General features: G+C 40.1%; 1 pseudogene; it reads left to right on the top strand.

Annotated features, from left to right (window-relative positions):
* The first annotated feature begins 496 nt into the window (after window positions 1-496).
* Window positions 497-1,259, top strand: LOC124851311 (annotated as a pseudogene).
* Window positions 1,260-14,578: the final 13,319 nt, after the last annotated feature.

Consider the following 14,578-nt stretch of genomic DNA (forward strand, 5'->3'; position numbering starts at 1 on the left):
TGGTAGCAACAGAATTTATCGGTCTGAATACACATCCCTGGTATCTGGGAGAAAATATCTTGTTTTGATGTACAGAGTGGCATAAGTCATTTGGAAATATTTTCATGGGCATGAAGGTCCGGGGAAAAAGAAGCAACTTATTTGGGGTGATGAAATCTGGTTTGTAGGGATGAAGTCAAAGGGTCTCTTCATAACAGCTTGCTGTACTGACTTTTATCAAAGTGTGCCCCGATTGTTGGGGTGATGTTGTTGGATAAATTCACAAATTTTATTTAATTATGGATGGATCAAACTTGTGCCCAGGGACTTTTTCAAACCTATAATTAGCTTTCCAAAACGATGGATGAGTTGGATTAACATTTTTCTCATTACCACTTAGTTCAGTTTGTTTTCACACCCAAAAAAGTAAACAAATGCATTGCCTAATAACCAGGTTCTTTCACTCTGGATCATTGGTCTGATGGGTCTGGGTTGGGAGTGAGAAACTAAACACAGGATGATGATCCTGAAAGCCCCTGTCTACCCAAGTAAAGAAGACACTGCTCTTGGTTGTTTGTCTATGGAGGGTTTTCTGGGCCAAAACTATATATAGTTGCATACTTGGCTGCAAGTCTCAATTCATTTTGTTTTTAAAACCACCTGTAGTGCATGGTAGCCACACTGCACCCTTCACCCTGCTTCTTTTTTGTTACAGCAGCATGGAGTGATTGTTCCCAGTTGAGTAGCCCAGACCGGGAGGGATCTCACCATTGTTGACTCTGGGCTAGTGGACTGTCAGTCTCCAATGTGGAGGTCTCACTTACTCCCACAGCCAACACCACCCTGCAATGTTACCAATGCAACTCACCCACTTCTCCCAGCCTCTGCAAGTGGCTCACTGCCTCTCGGCACTGCCAACTTTGCCTGCAATCTGGACCAACCTATTGTGTTTGACCAGCTGGCTGGCCAGCAATCTGGGGAGATGTACGACACCCGCATCGGGCCGCTTCACCTGCCCCGTCAACGAACGTATGTCTCACCTTCCACATTCTGAAGCTCGCCATCACCGCAGCCGCTTCATATCAACCTCATGCAACGCAGGGCGTGATGGTGTCCGCCATGCCAATGATGGAGCCCAGATCATGAGACAGCCAGCAACCACGCCCATCCTGCCTCTCTTCCAAGGGGACCAAGTTTGGCTTTGTTTGCATCGTGGTGCTCCATGTGGCAGCACCTGGAAGTACAGCACCTTCTCTGGCTTCCTATTGTACCAAGACTGAACTGCTGTCATTGAACAGTCCTCCCAGTGTGTGGGTGGGTTGCTTTGCACTGAATGGCGATTAAACTGACATTTTAGTGTTGTGGTCAGGCGACATACAAGTGTGCTTTTTTTTTTCTTTTCTACAACAACGACTCATTCATGACAAAGTGTCATGGCCAAATTATATGATCCGTATTCCAGTTAACAACTCCATTTGAAATGGGATTATATTTATCAAAGTTACCTGATTGTCCACTTAATGTGTACTTCCAGGATGGTTGTGCTCACTTGAGTGCGACACTAGTACAACTTGGGCCTTGACCACATCATCTTGCTGCTGCACTAAGTTGTTCAGTCATTTGCTCACTGGTTTCAGTGAAAACCTAATGTAATTCTTTTGTGCCTTTGTGGTAATCTGGAATGGCTTTTGACTAACAAAATGTGGAACATCAAATTAACTGAATGTTATGGCTGAATTGTAACTATCAGAACCCACTTGAAGCTGAACTCGCATTCAGTCTATCATTGCTGTGTGTGAATCTGAAAGACATCGTGTTCTGATTTCGTGTGGTGGATATAGGTGTCAAACACCAAGCCATATTGTTGTCCAGAAAGATAACTGTAAAACATCGACGTGGTCCTTCATTTTCCGAATGTTAAATAAAATATGAGCAGTAGTGTTTGGTTTGTCGTTTTTACTATTACAAATGTATGTTAAGTATGGACATTTATTGAGATGTGCAGATATTCAGATGCATAAATATCTAAAACCTTCAAGGTTCTTAATTGTGGCTTTTCAATGTGCTCATCCTTAATGACTTTGCTGTCAAACTATCTAGAATTGTGACTCCAATTTCCACATATGATAATGACAGTGCAACATGATTATCTTGTGGTTTAGCGTGTGTTTTTGGCCCCCAACCGAAATTAATTGCAAAAATGGATACTAATAATGGTCAGAGGTTTCACAGGCACTGTTATCGCACTGCGGTTGTATGCCTCCGCCAGCCCGTGCAGTTTGTGTACATGTATATATTTTTTTCTGACCAGATTCATAAACGGTCACTGTGACCTTTAACCCCTGAAACCTAATCGCTGAGGGTGTATTTTAATGCTACAACCTTCACCACAGAACGTCCGATTGCGCATGCTTATAACATTTTCCGCAATAAACTGAACCTTTCCAAGACAGGAACCTTCACAAACAAATAACACCGATCCAAATAACTGAATATCTCGATCACAATGAATCATGTCTGAACACAGATCGTCCACAAAGAACTATCAACATGCATCACAAAAACCATCATGAGCCGGCACACCGCATGCAAACCATGTCTTGTTTGAATGGGATATTTGAAAGGAAATTCTCTTTCAAAATTAGCAGACCTGTTCACTTGGACTCATGGATTAACAGTTTAGAATTGGGTGGTCCATAGTCAAGGTCAGAGTGGCTGCACAAAAACATTTTTTGTCCCTTGAATGTGATATCTCAAGACTGCTGGTGGCTGTTTTACTTCGATCCACATAGAAAGCCACTTATATTAAGCCTGCACAGTGTTTAAGTCTGACTGTCCAACATATATACTTTGCCTTGTCAGAAAACCCAATGTCGACACACTTCCAGGAGGCAGGTAAAACTTGAAAGGGTTTATTTTCCAGTTCCAGCACAATTCTACAGACACCTTTATATTGGCCCTCAGCGATGCTGTCTTTCACGATGTCTTTTCACAGTCAAAACTTATTGTGATCCACTGCTCAGACTACACTCACGACGATTTTCATGCGGTCATTATCAACAACATGCATGTGCACTGAACTGCATTATTTCTCAACTGTTGCAAACAAGCCGCAACAGCACCCAAAACAGAATATAATTAAATACAGCAGACACATTCAAACAAAATATATTTTAACTGTATAAAATATAACTACAAACCTGATAATTTAAGAACATACTAAACCAACATTAATATTTATTTACACAAACGCAGGCTGCATGGTGGTTCTTACAAACTGCTTTGAGGGGATTTCTTCAATCTTTGATCAGTTGTCACTTGGACACAGAGATGAACTGATTCGATTTCAGTAGTCGCTGCAAGCACGCAGTGACTCCTAAACGAATGAGGCAAAATAAAATGTATGTAGACGGGAAACACTGGTTATTGAGGCATACAACCGCAGTGCAGTTTTTCTTAGTCTGAATTATTAATGCTCAAACACCCATGGAAGTAGTATGTATATATATATAAGAGCCAAGCAAATTGAACAGTAAGGTTACATAGGTAAATAAGTACCCAAATTAAGAAATGTGAATAAATGGTTTGTATGTTTTAATATAGACATGAAATACTCCATGCAACACATTAGTTATTGAAAAAGTCACAGTCCTCCTTCCAAATACTAATGTTTGAAAGTAACCAGCATAGGAGTCTCTCTATTGAATTCCCTATCATCAACAAAAATAGCTAATTATAACTTTCAATGGCCATTTTCTGACATAGAAAGCTTTGAGATTAGGCCTACATAGTGGACATAGCCATAGCAATATTAATTCATACACTGTATGCAATGGGATTTTTAGGCTTTTTATTTAATCTTTTTAGGCTTTTATTTAATCATTAACACAAAAATTATCAGAACATATTATTAGCCTTCAGGTTACAAACTATGTACAAACTGTTTTTTATTGGTTCCTAATATTCCTAATCTGTTTATTTGTATTGCTTTGGTGACAGAATGCAAAAAAACAATGTAACAATAATATTAGGAAACAGAAGGTAAGAAACATTCTCATTCTACAGTACAGTTTAATGCCATTCACCCATTCACACACACATTCATACAAGAATGCAGATGGGGATTACTGGGAACAAACTGCCGACCTTTTGGTGAGAGGACGACTGCCTCCCCAATCATTTTATGATCATTGTCATCCAAGGCTGTTTTAGTAAATTAATTAATCTCAGATTACAATATTGATTTTAAAAATTGAACATCTAATAGTACCTCCACAAAATCCTATTCTATCAGACCATAATTTAAATTGAGGTTAATGGTGACTAATTCAACCTAATGCTACTCAAGATGGCATAATTTACACCATGCTTTTTTAGCCGAAATGTGGCATGATTTGATTTGGTTTAAGTATGAACAACATAACTTTACTTCATGTCAGACTTAATCCAGGTCAGAAAAAATAGCGGAGGACACGACTATGTTTTTCTGATTCCTAAATGACCGGACATGCTATAGTCATAGGCTAAACTTAGGCCATGGGAACAAAATGGCTGTGGAACTACGATTTGGTGCACAGAATCATGCGTAAAACCAGAGCTTGGGGACAAGCGGCGCATCAGAACACCATCATCAACAAGTTAGTCTGTAAGTCAATTGTCTGATCCACACTCCAGTGGAGTAGGTGGTGGTAATGCCAACTGCTATTGAACAAGAAGAAGAAGAAGAAAGTATTTGTTGGAAAATGCCTCTCTGCAAGAGAGGCATTGTAAGCCCAGTGTTGTTTTCAGTTACTGCACTGTAATGCGCTTTGATTGGTCATCAAGACTAGAAAAGCACTATATAAATACAGACCATTTACCATTCAGTCCTTATAAATTACATTTAGTATTAGTAGACATAGATCAATTGCATACTATTTGAAGATGATATGATAGTTGAGAAAAGAGGAAGAAATAATATATAATTACAGTAAAAAAAAAAACACAAGAAGCATATGCAAAGTAGAAACATGGGCAACGGAGTGGGGATTTACATTATTTTTTTTCATAAACAAAGACAATTGTTTTACAAGTAGGATAATTAAAGAGCAGAACACATTAAACTTTATGGACAAAGCTTAGAAATGGTGCAATGTTTCAAATATTTAGGTATATGGTTTGAATAGAATCTACTTGGTCAACACACATTGAAAAGTGATTGAAAAGTGTAAAGAAGTGTTACATATTGTATGATGTTTGAGAGAGGTAGTGAGTAGGGGTGAGTCAACCAAAGAAAACTACTGGCAGGGCAGTTCTAGACTATAAATTTGGGACCTCGCACCAAAAAATAGTAATAATGTTGCCAGATATTTAATAAAATAATTAGACGTTTGGGGTTAAGCTGGGTTCATCTTTATTTTAAATGGGCTGAATTAATAAATTGCTCTTGTTGGGATGCTTTCATTTCAAGTAATGAGCTGGATACTATCATCTACCTAACCTGTCTCTCCACTGCTCCTGCTGTGTGTGTGTGTGTGTGTGTGTGTGTGTGTGTGTGTGTGTGTGTGTGTGTGTGTGTGTGTGTGTGAGTGTGTGAGAGTGTGTGTGAGTGAGTGAGAAACCCTGCCGAGAGAGAGGCTAACAGGATCTAAATGACACCGGGAATGGAACGAAAGTGCACGACACCTAGATGGTAGGGAAAAAGTTAGAAAAAGACTGGTTATGGTTGCTTGGTGTGAATCTACATTTATAAATCTTTAAGACCGTAAAAAAACATTAGCGATGCGAGATTAGTGTTATGGATAATGTTAGCCACTAACAGTGTTGGGTCAGTCTGCATTTAACAATGGACAGCCATCAACTTAAGTGACGTATCTAATTATTTCATTTTGTGCTGTTCAGTGTAAGATTTTAGGTGAAAGGGATCTATTGACAGAAATTGAATATAAAAATCCTAGTGATGTTTTCACAAGTGTGTTACATCTAAATTGTACAAATTTGTGTTTTCTTTACCTGAGAATGGGCTCTTTATATTTAAATACTTTATATTTACATTGGGTGGGGTCTTCACGGAGGCTCCCCATGTTTTTACAGTAGCCCACACTGACAACCAACAGCTTTTGAGGTGGTTTTATGAAAACTGAAGGTTACCTAGGTTCTCTTCTCTTGTTTGGAAGGAGGTGAGGAGGGGCATTCAGCTGCATGCACCTTCACCACTAGATGTCACACATTCTACACACTGGACTCCAGTCTGGCATCATTTCTATGAATAAAATTGAATAAAAATAAACACCAGTAATGGTGACAGTCTGCCAGCCTAGTGACATGGTTAATGCATCAATCACTCTAATTTCACCATATCTGAGAGGAAATAGCAGTCGTATGGCCTGGGGGATGAGGCAAGACCTACAGTCTGTCTGTTGAGCAGGACTGAGACCGTAGTCTGCAACTGAATGTAGTTATCTACTTCTGCATGTGACATGACTCAGAGTGGTGTTTGAACTCAGAGGTGTAGAGGGTAAACACGACAGGAGAGAGCATAGTCTCGTGGTGCACCAGTGCTACTTCAACCACAGCCCCAGAGATGCAGTCCTCAGCTTGACATACTGTGGTCTCCCTGTGAGGTAGACAGTAATCCAGGTAACCAGGTGTGAGTCCACCTCATCTCTGTTAGCTTGTCTGTCAGTATGAGGGACTGGCATGGTACTGGAAGACACTGGAAAATCCCAAAACATAATCCTCCCCCTTTGTCAAGGTGAGAGGGCGCCTCTGTAGCAGGAAGAGGGTGGAGTCTTCCACACCCACTTTCTCCTTGGTCAGGCAAACTGCAGTGGGTCGAGTGTGTGTGGGACCTGGGTCGAAGAAGATGGGAGCAAAAAGCCACTCCAACAACTAGTCTGAAGTCATTCAGATCACTGGTTAAGGCTTTTTATGGGAGTGGGATACAAAATCTCTTCCATTATTCCGGGACCTCCCCTAGTCGAGGCTCAGGTTGAAAACATGATAAAGGGGCTCCCCCAGTTCAGCAGCACAGGCCTTGAGCATTCTTGGACACAACTTGTCTGGGCAAGCTGCTTTGCTGGGACGCACAGAGCCTTCTCAGCTCTCCTCTGACCTGGTCTGCAGTGAAGGGGTTGCTTTGTCCATGATGGCAGCCTGGGGGAGAGGAAGATCTATGGCTGATGAGGAAGGTGAGGGAAGGAGGACAGGACAGGTAGTGGCAGGAGGAGCAGCAGGGCTATCAAACCTGTTGAAGTGTTTGAATTGGTTTGCTCTCTATCACATCCTTACTCCACTAAAAGGTTGTTCTTCTTTTTTTGCATCCCGTGATGGTTTCCATACCCTCCTCCAAGACCTCCTTCATGCTGTTGCCCTGGAAGTTCTTTCCTGTAAGACCTTTAACTCCCCAGCTGGACCTTGAGTTCTCCCTGAACACACTTCAGCTCTGCCCCTGTATCCATCTATAAACTTAAGTATTTTCTTGTTAAGAGGGTCTAGACGTTACAAGTAACCTAGGCTTGGTTGTCGGGAAGCAACGTATAGTTTTAGGGAAAACAACAACTCGCAAGGCAGTTCAGGTAGTCACTGTTGGAAGAATAGGATTATTTGCAAACTATTTACTGCATGTGTCACTTCTATTAAAAATATAGTGGGTCGAACAGTTACAAGCTATACAATACAATACTATAGTATTACAATACTATAGTATTACAATACTAAGTAGTGTAATGATATACTCTCAGCAAATGTGGATTCTCCCTAACCACTTCTTACATATATTAACATATGCCTGTTTGTTTGCTTAATTTATTATCACATTATGTGTTGGTTTATAGCTCTGTAAATTATATTTATGTGTTACTGTCAGTGCAAAGAGTGCAACAGGAGGATGGAGCTGGAGAGGAGAAATTGAGTGAACAGGAAGAACTAGGTGAGAAAGTGGACAGATAGTGAAGTCAGAACATTTATTATGTCATTGGACTTCATTCTAAACATCACATCTTCATTAAAACACTTTCTTAGTTAACAACATATGCTACTTGTTTATTTTCAAGGAGTAAAATAAAATATGTGAAATGCAATGCCACTGTAAGTTAGAAGAGAGCAGTTGTCACTAACATACTGGGCAAACATAAAAGGCCATAATGGGAATCATCCAACTCGGAGGGTTTTAAAAAATTGTCAAGAGAGAGAAAAAAACAGATCAAGAGTTTTGGTTGGACAATAGAAAACGCAGTTAAGGAGATAAAGATAGGGGATATAATGCTACGCCCCACTGTGCCGTTCTCTATAATGCCACCATGATTATTTGAAGTCAGGGGTTGATATGGGAAAATAGGAAATATAGATACAAGACAAGTCAATACACATAGAAAGACAGTATTCTGAGAGCCTTAAATATAAGGATGCATCAAATGCATCCAACAATAGAGAAGGAGTCGTTTAATCATCCCAGAGTTCAATGTCATGTCAAACAAAAGAGTTAACAATCACTTATCAGTTTTTACAGGGAACATTCTTTTGCACTCAGGCATAGAAAAGAGGTGTCAAGTCATGAAAGTTTTTATTAGGCTCAGATTCAAGTAGTGCTAAGTATTAAGTGTCAAGACTTTTCAGTCAGATGAAGACAGCACATTATGATAGAATAATACTGAAACTACCTTCAGAATAAAAACACAAAACAACCGTGAGAATTTATCGCTGCAGCAGATAGAGCCTGCCTGAGCTCTCCAAGCACACCCACCTGCCCTGTCATCTGGCTGACGGTCTGTGTATTTAAACCATGTGTGTCTTCCTCAGTTGCCAGTTCGTTGTGTTCCTTGTGTCACCTCGTTCCAGCGCCTTTCTCTCCCCTTGAGTTTTGCGACGATCTCCTGTTTTCCTCTACCGTTACTCTTTTTGCCTGCTCCCGATACTTTGCTTTGTGTTTTGATTACCCTGTACCGAACTGGACTGAAATAAAACCCTTGGCCTGTTAATCTGTTTCGTGGTCAGTAGACATTTCCTGGGTCCTCCATCTCCTTGTTCTGATATGGGTTCCAGCACATGTAGGGGTGGAGGGGAATAATTGTCAGATGAATATGCAAAGGATGCAACTAAGAAATCAGAAGTAAAACATGACAGTAACTTACAATAAGGCTGAAGCTGTACATAATTAAACTACAAATGATTAAGAAATGGCAGAGGAGTGAACAGAGAAACTAAAGGTAGACAGTATCAGATTGAGTGATAATGTGTGCCAGGGAGGGATGGAGAAAGTCATTACACCTAGGGAGGGGGAGCAGAGGGGGGCAGTTTGAGCGGCCGTGGTGTCTCTGAGGATTGAGCTAAGAGCAAGTACAGGCAGAAGTTTGCATGCCGTTTAGGTCTTGCCAGTGGTGGTGAGGTAGTGACAGTGGGGACTTAGAGTGCATGCCTGCCCGCAAGGCCCTGACGAGGCTCCCCTGAGGCTGGAGGAGACGCCTCACTGCGCTTGACTGGCAATTGCCCTCAAACACACTTTCAGTTAAGCTGGGATTAACGCTAAAGCCACACCCTGGGGAGGGTCTTGAACTGCAAGAGTTAAGTGGTGTTAATATTTATGCATTGTAATTATTTGTACTGAGCAATGTCCATGTGTTTAATGTAAATTGTGACAGATTTTAAAGTAGCAGCTTATAGTTACTGGACTGGGGGTACATATTGAGGGAGTCATGAAAGCTCTAGTATCACTGCATGTGTGTTTTTAGAATAGCACGGTGTGTTTTTGTGGTGGAGAAATTTTACTTGGTGTGTAATAATTGTGTGTCGTGTCATGAAGAGATGCTCTGTTATTGTTCGATTGCAGTGCCCTTTAAAGATGCAGGGGGTCGGGGTGGGGGTTCTGGATTGGGAAATGCCCATTCACCTGTTTCCAAGATTCCTATGAGTGACACTGAGGGAAGGCTTATTTGTATTAATCCCTTACCTCTGTGCCAGGCCAGAGCTGCAACATTGAAATTGTATCAATAAAGGTTATTTTGTTGTAGCCCTCTGTATCCCCTCCTCTTTAGTGTACACAGTAGAAATAGTCTGTGTGAGGGCAAGGTCTCTCATTACAAAGGTTTATTACAATTCAATTTTACTTTATAGCCCCAAATCATAATATACATTATCTAAAGGCATCTTACATTGAAGGTACACATCCTTACATTTTTATAGAGAAACACAACAGTTCCTACAATGAGCAAGCACTTTGGCGACTTTGGAGAGGAAAACTCCTCATTGACTAGAAGAACCACAGACTCACTAGGCCATCTGCCTCGACCGGTTGGGTTGAGCAGGATAATGGGGAGGAGAGAGAGATGGTGAAAAGAGGGAGAGAAGAGAAAGAGAGATAGGGAGGAGAGGGGAGAAGGAGACCAGGAACACTTGTGCAGTGACTAGTTATAATGAAAACAATAACAGTATAAAGATGTTATTGATTATTAATGATAGCACCAACATTTCATATAGTAATTTAGAAGGGGTGCTGCATACAGCTAATACCTATCGAGCAGCCATAACATCCCTTTTTAGGGAAAGGGACAAAATTATTTCGGTTTATATGGCAAGGAAAGAAACCTAGATCCGATTAGGTGTCTTACAATTAGGAAAGGAAAAGGGGGCATGGTGCTTCTCTTGTCAAGAAATTATTTTTATGTTTGCTGTAGCTACTTCCTCTGCTATATTGGTGCAACTAGGAGTATAAAGCCAGATGGAAGGAATTGGAATTTGAATGTAATAATTTCCCTACAGGCCACAATTGCTGATAGAGACTTGAGCTCAGCTGAAGAGATAAAAATCCCTGGATAAATCTCACGTTAAATGTATAGAAGGTGGTCAAGTTATGCGGGATCTACTATATGATAAAACCTTTTAAATGGTGTGCTTATGATACAGAAATTCTTTCCCAACAGAGTGAGATAAAAGATTTGAATCATGGATAGGAAAGGCTAACGACCCATCTCTCATTTACACAAGGGGGCGCTAAAAGCTTCTCAATCACTTTGAGATGAATATGGCCTACAGCAGAGTGATTTTTATAGATACCCCCCAAGTACAACATTATTTCAATCAGACGTACGTACCTACAGACTTATCAACGGAGTAATCTGAGCTTCTAAAATCTCAAAATCAGTCCCAAATTGGAAGTTATATTGGTGTGGCATTCACAAAACATTAAGCATGTTATTCAAGACTCAAATACCCCTGAACTTTGAGATCCTTTATTTGGGACACATTTTGTCTCTTTTGTATCAGAGGAGGGACATGCTGCTGCAGGCCCTTTTGGCAGCAAGTGGAGAGATATTTAAAATGGAAAAACGAACCTACTCTTTCAGGGTCCAAAAACACTAATTTTATTAAAATTTGGGATAAATGGATTGAAATTATAACCCCAATGTGAGCAGACTTTGTATAACTCCACTGTTTTCATTTTCTTTTTCTCTTCCTGAAGCGAATAGTAGAAATGTAAGCTCCCTTGGTTTCAATTGTTTATAATTGAGTTTTGAACAATGGGTGTGATGGGCATAAGTAATAGGGTGAAATGTAAAAGCTGTATACTGATTGAAGTAGCGATACATACAAGTAATCAAGATGATACATACGTTGGGTGAAAATATCAAACCTATAAGTAACAAATTAACATGTACCCGTCAAGTGAATATTGAAGAGTGTGGAGGAAAAGAATTCTCAGAGTTATACTGCCTTCACGGTGTATATGCTTACATACATGTATGTGAAAAAATGCTAAATGGTTATTTGAAAGACATTGAAAAGATTTGTATATAATATGTTAAATTGCCTTTTAAAAATAATTTAAAAAATAAAAATGTGGGCAGAAAGACAGAGAGAAAGGGGAGAAGTGCTCAGTGCATGATGGGAGTTCCCCCAGCAGTCTAGACCTATAGCAGCATAACTAAGGGATGGTTCATGTCCTGGTCAAACATAACTCCAAGGTTCCTCACAGTGGAGCTAGTGGCCAAACTAACACCATCCAAGGTGACTATCTGGTGCGACAGTGTTTCTCTGAGATGTTTAGGGCAAATTACAATGACCTTTTTGTCTGAATTTAGAAGTAAGAAGTTTTGGGTCATCCAGGCCTTGATGTTCTTGAGACATTCCTGATGTTGGACTAAGTGATTAGAATCATCAGGCTTCATAGATCTTTACAGCTGGGTCGTCTGCATAACAATGGTGAAAAGGGTTCTTTCTGATGATGTTGCCTAAAGGCACATATATAATGTGAAAAGTATCGGTCCAAGGACAGAACTTTGTGGAACTCCATGACTAACTTGTGTGTGCATGGAGGAGTCATTGTTAACATTAACAAATCTATCTGATTTAAACCAGTCTAATGCCATTCCTTTAATCCCTACATGTTGTTCCAGTCTCTGTAACAGAATCTTATGGTATCAAATGCTGCACTAAGATCCAAAAGGACGAGTAAAGAGACAAGTCCATTATCTGAGGCCATGAAAAGGCTCACAAGCAACTTTTAATAGTGCTGTTTCTGTGCTGTGATGGATGGATAAATTCAATCATCAATCAATCAAATTTTATTGTATAGCCCATTCACAAATCACAATTTGTCTCATAGGGCTTTAACAAGGTGTGACATCCTCTGCCCTTAACCCTCAACAAGAGTAAGAAAAAACTACAAAAAAATTACTTTTAACAGGGGAAAAGGAACGTAGAAACCTCAGAGAGAGCCACATGGGAGGGATACTTCTCCCAGGATGGACAGAAGTGCAATAGATGCCACATGTAATGGTGAACATAAGAAAAATAAGAGTATTTACAGGATTGATTAGAAGTAACAGTTTGAAGCATAATGAAAGGTAAAATGAATTGATGGATTTATTGCTGCAATGGTTGAGTATCTGAGTAGACATTGTATATCACAGTCTTGTTGTAATCATAGTCCACATCAGCTGCCTCTTACGATCAGGGATCCACCATCACAATCAGATGCCACCATAATTCATAATCCATCAGTTATGATTCCACTGCTGCCATCAGGGTCCATCATCGGCTGCTACCTGATCATGGGTCCACCACTATCCGCTATCTGGATGTTCTGGTTACTTCTATAAAAATATGAGTTGTGTGTGACCCTGAAGAGGCAGAGCAACCTCTGCATCCACAAAGGCTTCTGTGGCCACTTGAAGTGCAATGTGTAATAATCCATACAGTATACAGTATCTATTTCCCCTGCTATCTCAGTGTTTTCTACAGTGTTTACAGAGATTAATGAAGAATATAGGTCATGAATATGTCTTTATGACCTCAACTTGACCTCCGTTGTTACTGCCACTGCTATTTCTTAATCACATCAAATTACAAACTGACAAAAAGCTCAAATCTCTTGGGCTGTCTGAACTTTTGCACGGTGATCTCTTTTTCATTCTAAAATTGTACAAAAACAATACACTAATCTTGCTTAAAATGTTGAAAAGCAATTTGCACTATATGCCTTTGGAGATCAGTCTTTACATAATACTCACTTCACCATTCACAGTAACTAACTTTGACCAGGGTTCCCAAACTGTTGTATGACATTGTAAATTTCTAACATACTTTTTCCCTCAATGTAGGGTTTAAGGTTGATATTGTGTGTATTATCCTACTCATTGTTTTCTTTTATTTTAACTTTCCATAGTGGAAACAGAACACTGAGGACAGGATGGAAAAGATTCAAACAAGAAGGCTACCAGTCGCTGGGACAGCGCCTCCCGAGGACAGAGTAGAGGCAGCATGTATCTATCCTTGCATGTATGCAGCGTAATGAGTACAATAATAAAGGCCTCTTTTCAAGGAAATATTGGTTTATGCCATTTGTAATCCACCAATAAACATGCATAGTGATAAACAACCATTGAACCATTTTGCATTTCCTAATATACACTCAAATTAATAAACTACATTAACTGGAATTACTGCTGCTTATGAAGTTCATGTGTCCCAGGCAACGCCATGCCACTAAGAGAAGGAAACTGAACATCTATTCGTATTAACGTCACCAGAACCTGATATATCCTTAAAATCAAACAAAACTGGTAGAAACCACAGAGAAGAAGTGGCTCAACATTCAAGTCTTTTATATTAATATTAACTCAGAGTTAAAGAATATGAAGCTGTCGCTTGGAGAACAAGCCTTAAGGTGCTGATGAACAGCAAGGACAGCAAATGGAATAAGGACAAGACACTGATGCAGGCTGGGATTGCATCATTGGAGAGTAAATTGAAGAATGCCAAGGTGGTACAGAGAGGACTAGAGTCCAGCTGAGGGAAATGAACAAGAGGTTGATCGCAGAAGGACAAAGACATGTGTTCCTAAAACAATTCTCGAAGAGCCATACAGGCTGTCATTCGGGGAGGATAACAGAGGAGTTACGTGAGTACAAGCAGAAGGTTGAGGATGTCGACAGGGAAAAGATGAAGTAATTAAGTACTTTCCAAAGTGAAAAGACCAATGGTTTCCATAAGAATGATGAGCTCATGGCCAAACTGAAGACCACACAGTCTCAGATCCTCCAGAGCGAGACTGACTGTAACCTCAAGTCAACGCTTTGAGAATCAGCTAGGGAGGCATGGTGCTGGAGAAAGACGTCTGCGTTCA

Source organism: Hippoglossus stenolepis, chromosome 22, assembly GCF_022539355.2.
Source record: "Hippoglossus stenolepis isolate QCI-W04-F060 chromosome 22, HSTE1.2, whole genome shotgun sequence".
Taxonomy (NCBI): Eukaryota; Metazoa; Chordata; class Actinopteri; order Pleuronectiformes; family Pleuronectidae; genus Hippoglossus; species Hippoglossus stenolepis.